The sequence below is a fragment of the Notothenia coriiceps genome, unplaced genomic scaffold (genome assembly GCF_000735185.1).
Source record: "Notothenia coriiceps isolate Sejong01 unplaced genomic scaffold, NC01 NC01_scaffold00018331, whole genome shotgun sequence".
Taxonomy (NCBI): domain Eukaryota; kingdom Metazoa; phylum Chordata; class Actinopteri; order Perciformes; family Nototheniidae; genus Notothenia; species Notothenia coriiceps.
In genome coordinates this window covers 1,814-11,909 of record NW_011351032.1, presented here as the reverse complement: position 1 = coordinate 11,909, position 10,096 = coordinate 1,814, and the positions used below count along the sequence as shown (strand labels likewise).

Sequence of the window (10,096 nt, the reverse complement as noted above, 5' to 3'; positions counted from 1 at the left end):
GTCAGCTGAACAAGTTTTACAAATCGCAATCCGCGCCTCTTTCTCTGATATTTTTAAATATCTCCAAGCGGCAGACATACCGCGTTTTGATTACGTCATCACAACAACACGTTAGCTTACTACAACGTAACCCTGTTCTCTGACATTCGGTGATATTTTTTCGGTGATAAAACCCTTTCGGCCGAAAGCCGAAAGGGCCTTTTTAACCATTTTCGGCCGATAATTTTCGGTGGCCGAATATTCGGTGCATCCCTACTTATTACCTTCAGTTACCTGTGGATTACTTCAATATCAAATATCCAAATAAAGATAATAGAAGAGAAATATAAATAACATTGGTTTTACCAATTGTATTCTGTTAACAGAAAAGGAAAGACAACACAACAATGTAACAATCGAAAGAAGAAACCAAGATAGAGATTCTGTATTAAAAAAAGGACCTCTTCTCAGTGTTTTTTTATGATGGATAACATGCCTTTCATTAGACAAATTCAGGCAGTAAGCATAACTGTTCCGCGTATTGGACTCCAATAATGAATTTGATGATGATAAAGTAAAGAAAGCAAGCAATCTTCCACTTCTTGAAGTGGTTTGGACTAATATAATGTTTATGTCCGTTCGTTTATTAAGCAATTGTTTTTTTTTTACTTTGTTATGATATTCACTTGTCATAGTGGTCATTGTGTACGTAAATATATTCTATTAAGTATGCTATTCACACTTGACACACAAACTTTATTTAAACAGTCCCAAAGTAACATCAGTAGTAGTAGACAGTTAGTTAGTTAGTTAGTTAGTTAGTTGGTTAGTTAGCTAACAGTAGCGGTTAGCGTTGTTCTTACCTGTAAATGCTTCTTCAAATTATACGTAGCCCTCTTGGATAAAGAGGGCAGCTAACAGGCAAAGCGTGCACTTAACGGTGATGTTGTTTCAATTCTCCCCAGTGAGCTTTTGTTTAGAAATGTCCCCACAGTGAAAGCTTTCTTGAAACTTCCGGGAGGTTTGCTCCGGTTGCTTCACTTGGTCTCTAAGACATTCCATGCTTTGACTAAAGCCTATAGTATCCCGATATATGTGCATTTTTATAGCTTTGGGAAAAAAAAACATGTTTTTGCACACACTCCTTTGACCTTTGGATGAAATGAAATTAAGAGGCTTCCTTACCTGTACTGGACCACCATCATGTTCTGCTCCCCACAGTGCCGGGCACAGCGGATATACCTCATCCAGCTGGACTTACTGGGATCATTACCATCAATAAAGTGCTGTAACGTCCCTTCTGCATCGTAGATCTGGAAAACACAAAGGAACAGGGTTTAGAGCTGAAATCGGAATATAGAGTCAGATGCTCCCGGTTTGCTAGGATTAATTAAGTCCTATAATGTCCTTTGCATTGCTGATTTGTTAAAAAACCTGTTTACATTGGAAGGAACGCACACAGTGTTGGTTTTTCAGGATAGTTATGCACCTTGAAGGGTGGCAACATAAAATACAAAGGCTGCAACTACTATACCAATATTTTTAATAACCAATTTGTCCGCCGAATGTACTAAACATTTTAATAAATAATCAAACAAATCTAATAAAAGCCATGTTTACAGGGATTTGTTGGGAATATCTTTTTACTGTATGTAACTTCATGATATATTTCTCTTATCTTAAAGATCACAAGACTTCTACCAGTTTGTTGTGGCCAGTACTCTCTTCTTTGCTGCGGTCTGCTGGGGGGGGCAGCATCATACTACCATGTGTATATATGTTTCCTGCTACTGTAATATATTGTAGAGCAATCTAAATTATCTAGTACATTTTGTATTGAGTATTCTTATGGTTCATGTCCTTTATACTGTGTATATGTACACAGACTTGCTGCTGTTTATTGTTTGTATTGTTGTTTTAGTTCATTTTATTATGTTTATACTTTCTTCCACCTTCAAAGATTTAGATCTATCTATTTTATTTTAAACTTCTTTATTTAAATGTTTGTCTTGGCCCAGCAACCGATCATTATGCTCTTGTCTGCACTCAGCCTGGTGCTGTGGTTATTACATGCCCGCTAGGTGTTAAACGTTATACAAATCTGATTTATACCTGCTTAAAAGTCTCACTAATAAAACCTCAGCAATAGAAACACTCACTGAGGTCTAAAAATACTTTTTAAGAGACACATAAGAAGATTAAACAAGCATGAATGAATATGAAACATAAACAAAAGGATAGTTTAAAACAGTTTAGTAAAAAGCTGAATATTGTTTTTTGTACGCTCACTTGACAAAAAACAATGATTTTTTCATTTTCCTATTTTGAATTATTTCAGAAAATGTGGCAAAAATGTATGATACTTATATGCAGGGCAGGAATTTCACGAGGGCCACGAGGGCCATAAGGCCACAGTGGCCTTGATGCCCTCTCTGACTAAGTTTTGTGGTTTAGCAGTCTGCCTCTTTTCTGACACGGCTTCAACACCAGCATATTTTGAAGGAGGAAAAAAAAATCAGCGGTGCGCTTGATTTGAGCCTGGAATGCACCGCTCGGACGGTCTATGACAGAGGTCGGCAACCCCTGGCACGCGTGCCAGCATTGGCACGCGGCACCGTAACCAGTGGCACACTAGGAATAAGTGGAATAAGTGTGCAATAATAATATAATAGTATTTTCGGATCCTGAACGAGACCGCCGCCAGAGCGCGTCTACCTGCAGAAGGAAGCCATGCACGCAACGCAGCCCCGCTCTCTTTAACTCCAGGTGAATTTCTGCCGCTTTCCTCTGTGGTGCAGTGCTGATCGTTTCACCACAGAGGAAATCACTTCACAAATTGCAGTAGGCCTACCCATAAGGAGCTGTACAAATGCCACCGTTTTTGCGTGGCTGTGTCTTTAGTTGAAAGCCCAGTGGCGATCTGCTCATCGAAATAATATGCGACACCGTTGCATTTATTTAGCTGTTCTTCTGTTTCACAAAATACATCACAGACAGACCTCTGTTTTTTTGCTGCCTCGTTTCACTTCCAGAAACATACACACGTTCCCTCACTGTCGCTCTGCCATCCACACACACACATGCACAAGCCACACCCCTCTCTCTCTCTCTCTCTCTCTCTTAAAGGGACAGCGATCTCTTCTCACTCTGCATGACCCTAATATCATAACATGTGTGTTCTGGAGAATCACAGAACGGACGATTGTCCTTATTATTATGCCGTTTAAACCAATTNGCCTTCAACAACAACAAATGCACCTATAAGTTTGGTAACCTAACGTGTTGTTGTGATGACGTAATCAAAACGCGGCGACAAGCGCGGCGCGCGACCATGCTCGCGGCTGGCTCACAGCCAACATGTCTGCCGCTTGGAGCATGGTCGCGCGCCGCGCTTGTCGCCGCGTTTTGATTACGTCATCACAACAACACGTTAGGTTACCAAACTTATAGGTGCATTTGTTGTTGTTGAAGGCCTGGCTGTTACAGTCTTTATTTACACTATTTTGTTGTAGGCCTACTGGCCTAGATTTTTATGCAGTTTTAAAGCACCTTGGCTTTGTTCTGAATGCACTCTGTTGTAGTTATAGCATTCGGTTTTCGGCCAACTGTTTCCTATTTTCGGTATCGGTTTCGGCCAAGAATTTCCCATTCGGTGCACCCCTAGTAATAAGGATACATGTTTTTAATAATGGGTTGATAAGATTAGATTACTCTTTTCAAAAGGTAATTAGTACTTTTAACGGATTACATTTTTTAAGTTGCCTTCCAAACTTCTCATAATTTTATTGTTGTGTGTTTGGATCAGGTCCTGTTTCATACACCTTTACAACAGGCTTTGCTACATTCAGTTCCCCTTGCCTTGTTATCACATGATAGCTTCTATCTTTTCCATCAATTATTTGCGATGATGACAGTTGACTTTTTAGTGGCGTCCTCACTAAAGATACTGAGAGTGGCTTTAAGTGCGATTATTTTCTTTTCTGTGAAATCTAATATCTTTATTACCAATAAAATAAAATGTACTCCAGGGGTTGTTAAAGACGTTCCGCTCCATATATCAGTGCCTACAAACAGCACAATATTTATCTTCAGGCTGGCATATATGCAAGGCCGGATTAACCATATGGGCACACTGTGCCCAGGGGCCCTTGAGCAAGAGAGGGCCCTCAGTGAAACATTTTTAAATACAAAAAACAACCTCCCTCATTATACATTGTTTTAAATGAAACTCACTCTCCGCCAGAATAAATAACTCGGCTTTTCTATATGGTCAAATTAATTTATTTGCTAAACCGTCTCTGTACTGTAGGTCTCACTATGTATGCACTCAACTTTATTACTACGCACGGCGGTCTATAGCCGAATCATAACCCCTCCTTTACTCATGTCACATTGCATTGTGTCACGTGAGCTGAAAAATGGATGGTGCCGGTAACAGCCAAATGCCCAGCGGGGCAGCGAAAAGAAAGAAAAAGAAAAGGAAGAGAGAGTGGCAGCTGCATTAAAAAGATTCCCAACATTAAATAGTGATATTACCTAGGTCTTCTTGAGCCATACACTGTCTTGAGATCGTATCCATTGTATCCTTGTCTTGTGATTTTTGACTGAAAGAGCAAAAGGCTAGACCTACTTTGGTTGAACTATGTAGCTGCGTCCCTGCTTTTGACAAATAGGTGTGCGATTGACATGCAGAGATTGAATGAAAATGTAAATTATTGGTCATGTTGGGTAGGCACGTTGTTACGTGGGTTGAGGGGCCCTGAGCTCTCAGTGCCCGGGGCCCTGAGCTCTCAGTGCCCGGGGCCCCTGGAGGTACTACTGTAATCCGGCCTTGCATATGAAAAATAAAGCATTTAAATTGTTGCCCTTTTTCATTTTTTAATATCCTCGGGATCATTCATTATCAATGTACTAAAGAGGTTTTGAGTTTTACAGGTGTATTTCCTCCCAAAAGATCTAAGATTTGAATTGTGAAAATATGTATGGCTTTACTGTTAATAGCAAAGGAAATGGTACGATAGCCTTAAGACAAACACTACCTTGTAGTACGAATACTATCAATGTAGGTTCAAAATGTGTGTCAGAAACATGACTGTGGCAGTTTAAAAATATCTTGAAAAATGCAATAGAATACAGTTAACATAATGAGACTTTCATGTAGAACCTCTTCCTTATGATGGACAGTATATGATGGTGAATATTGTATCTTGATAAGCCTTAACAAAATGGTTTTGTTTATCAACTAATTAATACAATAATGTACAACAGACTGTCCTTTAATAATTAAATGATATATATGTTTACCTGTACACACTTTGCTTAGCTTATAAAACAAGACATTTCCTACAATTTTATATTAAAAATTGGACTTAACTCTGTATAGAGTAGCAACATTTTTAAATACATTCAGCTTTAGAACAACTTGTATTTTCTTCTTGACATAGTTTAACATGCCTCACTTACCTGAGGTTGGTGCTGTTTCCTCACAGTACAGGGATGTCGTGGTACATTTACTGTACAAAGATTAAATCAACAATGCAGTGTATTTATTTTAATAACTACAATCTATGAATCGGGTGCATGTGACCATACAGCAAGGCCAGTTCTCACACTGGAATGTAACAAAGTATATTACTCTTTTGAGGTAGTTGTACTTTAACCAAATATGTTTTCTTTAATTCTGCATTATAGTTCTCTTCCACCACATTTCAGTATAAAATATTGTACTTGTCACTCCGCTCCATTTATCTGAGAGATTTAGTTACATTAAAGATTCAGATTCTTAGCTAATACAACATATAAATCAGCTAATAAATGGACAAATTGACATATAATTATAGGTTAAATAATCAAACGGCAGTATACACAGTAATTGAAATTAGCTCCACCGTTACTAGCTGTGATGAACACATTAAGATTATTCACACAAAATATCACTTTTTATCAAAGGTTTATTTTTGGTACCAAGAAAAAAGAGAACACAGTTTGAGCTTTGACTACTGCAAAAAAATATATTTAAAAAATCAAACATAACAAATACAATTGTAACTTCCTATGATAATAACCTTTTACTGAAAAACTAAAAATGTAAAAGAAAATGTTATATAGCCTACCGTTAAACTGGATATAAAATGTATTTGTATAACTATTCATTATTGATAACAATTACATTCACCATTAAAGTAAAACATTTAATAAATGCATGTATGCATTAAAGTGTAGGAAATATGTGTTTAATTTGGTAAAGGCATTACATAGGCACATAGTTAAGGTTTCATCGGTTATTGTGTGCTGGTTTAGCCTTAGGGTTAGGATATCAAAAATAATAGGTGACATGTGAGACATATAAACCAATAAGACCTATCAATTTCAAAGATGACAACATAGTTTTCCCCTTTGAGAAGCAGGGGTAGACAAGTATCTTACAGAAAAGCATATATAGAAAAAGATGTGAAAGGACCTTTACTCTACTGAATCTAAATGACATCAGACAACGAGTGAACACACTACGAAATTATCTTAAGAGTGAAACTGACAATTAAGAATGTAATAAGTAAACATATACAAAAAAGTAGAGAATGAATAAGAGCAATCAATGCTTATTAAAATAATAAAGTGGCTAATCTTAGGTTCGCTCAGGTCAGTTACGGGTATCCAACGCACATTGGAGTCCAAAGAGGTGAAGCCTATTATCAAAACAAAAGTACATAAAAAGCGCAACAGTTCTAAATAATACATTTCATATATTATACTATAACTTGATATAACTCAAAACATATATTTTATATATTCTCATCATGAATTCAAGAGCTCTAAATGGCTCATACAAACAACATGTACAGTACATTTTGTAAAAAAAAACATTGATGTATGTAACAAGAGAACAAAATACCAAACAGATAATGCATTTTAGACAACCCTCATATCCCTCTGTTTCAGGCCTGTTAGAGAATTGCTGATCTGGTTCCTTAGCTTGAAAAAAAAAAAAGAGGAGGGGGAGCTAACGCCTGCTCAGAATTCTACGAGCTCCTCAGCTAAATGCTGCCGTGATTAAACGCCATATCATGTTCCAAAACACATCAAGGATTATTTCTGAAACAGTATGGAGCTCAAATGCTTTTTGTCTTGCTGGTTTACCACAAGGTGAGTTCCTTTTTTTATTTCCTGCTTCTTTACACATGCTCTCTCCATTACAGGTTAGCTCTGAGTGTTAGCGATGCTTGCTAATCTAAACAAAGGCCATACGTCCAAAACAGTCGGGCATTGTTTCTGATAGCAATTTTCCTGATAGTGCCGTGGGTCCGCATTTCCGATATTATGTCATATTGGACTCAAATATGGATCAGTTCCATTGTAACTCAGTTTTTTTGAGATTTGGGTATGGAGGAAAAGAGAGAGGGTTTTGTTTTCTTTCACTTTGTGAGTTCCCTGACACACCAGGGACACATACTGTATTTATGTATAAAATACATCAAAAAGTGCATTTAGCATGATAGGTCCCCTTTAAATTACTCAGCATTTGTATAGCTTACACCAAAGGGACTTACAATAAGTTCCATTTACCATAAAGATACAAACTTAGAACAACAAATAAATCTGGATATATTTGCTTAAAATAACCCAAACCCTTCTAAGTGCTGTTGGTTTGGTTTAAAAAATAAGTCTTTATAATTGATACAATGCATTTTGAAACGTTGCTGCTGCCTTTTAAGGAAAAAAAAGTATAAGCTATAAACACAAAACTCTAGCAATTTGTGGGGGTTGGGGTCTATGGAAATTACTTCCTTTACGAGCCTTCCTCAAGTGGCCGTTCGATACACGTTCGGACATTCCGTTTCTGACACTTCCGCATAGGCTTCGCTGCTTTGCCATGGAAGATTGGGCTAGGGAAAATAACAAGGGCTTACAAAATGACACACCTGCCTCTGGCCTTTTTGACATGTTCTCGTATCCAGGTATTTTTTTCTTCTTCTTGTTTTGTCTTTAGATCATGGATTACTTTGTCCATATCTTCTGGTGGACATAGTGTCACTGTCAGGTCATACATTTCTTGTTCTTTTCTTTTTTTCAGTCTCTCAAAATCTTTCTGATACAGTTTGTTTTTGCATAGCTGTTGTACTATCGAGTCGTTGTGTTTCTGTTGCTTGTCAATCAGGTCCTCCATTTCCTTGTCATGTTTTTCAATCTGAGCTGCAAAGTCGTCGGTGTTTCTGAGTTGGAATTCATTGAATTCTTCAGCTTGCTTTCTGGCCTCTTCCTCGTGTCTTTTCTGTATTGCTGTCTGATTTTTCAAAAGTTTTTCCTGTAGTTCACTCAATTCTTTCTCCATTTATTCTTTTCTAATTAGATCTGCTTTTCTTTTCTTGTCATATTCCAGTTTTTCTTTTTCATATTCCTCTCGATTTTTAAGTTGTTTTTCCTCCTCAACTCGTCTCTGTTGTTCTTCAAGATATTGTTTCTCCCATTTTTCCTTACGTTCCTTCTCCAATGTCTCTTTTTCTCGTTTCATCTTTTCTCTGTTCTGCGTCCGCTTTGCGTCAGCAGTTGGCTGTTTTTCTGTTCCATTTTGTATGTTAATTTGCAGGACTTCAAGAGTTTGTTCCAGATCTATTTGTTGAATTTGGTCAAGACATTTTCTATTTTGTTCCTCTTCTTTTCTCTTCTCTTGTTTTTTCTTCCTCTTTTCCTGCTGCTCCTTGATGAACTCCTCCTTCATCTTGAATAGACTGGTTTTCAAGTCTGTTTCTCGTTCCGTTTTGGATATTTGTTCTGCCAGTTGTCTCTTCTTTGCCTACATTTCTTCTTTATGTTTATCTTCAAAGTCCATTATCTCTCTCTGTATCTCGCCTTCCTTCCTTTGCAGGATCCTCTCCACTTCCTTTTGTATGAAGGCCTCAGCTTCTTGGAACATCTCAGAGGTGTAGCATCCATCACCATTGTTCCTTATCATTGACTCAACTTGGGTCAGAAGCTTGCTCACTTGAGTACGATTCTTCTGATCGTTGTTATTGAAGACCAGGTATCTTCCTCCACATTCAGTTATGAGTTTTATTAACTCTTCCTTTTCATCATCTTTTATGTAACTCTCAATTGTTTGGACATTCAGTTAATCTCCTCTGGTGAATAGAACGATGATGTAGTCTCCTGACTTCTCGCCAAATAACTCTTTGATCAGATGCACAGTATCTTCCTCTTCCTGTGTAAATCGGCCAATCTGCAGCACCAGTAAGAACACATGAGGTCCAGGAGACAACATGCTGATGCATTTCACAAGCTCCTGTTGAACTTGTTCGTTGGTCAGAGTTGTGTCATACAAGCCGAGGGTGTCGACTATTACAACAGGCCGTCCATCAATCTCTCCGGTTTCTTTTTGGCAAAACTCGGTCACTGACTTTGCGCCGGCTTTAGATTTGAAGCATTCTCTGCCCAGAATAGTGTTTGCTGCTGCGCTCTTTCCACAACCAGTCTTCCCAATGAGCACTATCCTGAGGCATCCACTGCTCTGGCGTTTATAACCTGCCGTCTTCAGTACAAAATGTTGTCCTGCTGCCGTATTCAACCTGGGCTTGGCCATCATTTCCTTTGTTAAGCCTTTGGATTCACCAGCTCTCATCTTTTCCACAGTAGGCAACACATGGAAAACCCTCTGCTTGTCTCTAAGTTCGAAGACAACATATTGGTCTCCACAGCTCTGACAGAGCTCCTGGATGTGTGTGTTCTCTTTCATATATCTTGCAACAGATGGAAAATTGAAATCTGTCTTGACTGTGAACAGAATCATGATTGGCTCGAGAGCTGAATGTGTTCTGGATGGTCTCTAACTCTCCCTTGTCTCCATCAGTGAGGGGACCCACAGGTGGGACCAGGATGAAGGCATTGACGCCCTCAGGGCCACAGCTGGAGATACACCTGAATGATTCCTCCATCACTTCTTCCTGGGGTTTTTCTATACAAGGCAGGCAGCTCCACCAGGGACACCCAGCGTCCACACACCTCTCCCTGATGTTTAACACACTCTGATAAGTCAGAAGGTGGACCAAACATACTTTCTCCAAGAATGGCATTGGCCACTAAACTCTTTAAGTCTCCAAATCTCCCACACAACACCAAGTTTAGG

At 38.5% G+C, this 10,096-nt stretch overlaps 1 pseudogene; it reads right to left on the bottom strand.

Annotated features, from left to right (window-relative positions):
• Positions 1–8,712: 8,712 nt before the first annotated feature.
• LOC104950990 (GTPase IMAP family member 4-like) lies at positions 8,713–9,884 on the bottom strand (annotated as a pseudogene).
• Between the last annotated feature and the right edge of the window lie 212 nt (positions 9,885–10,096).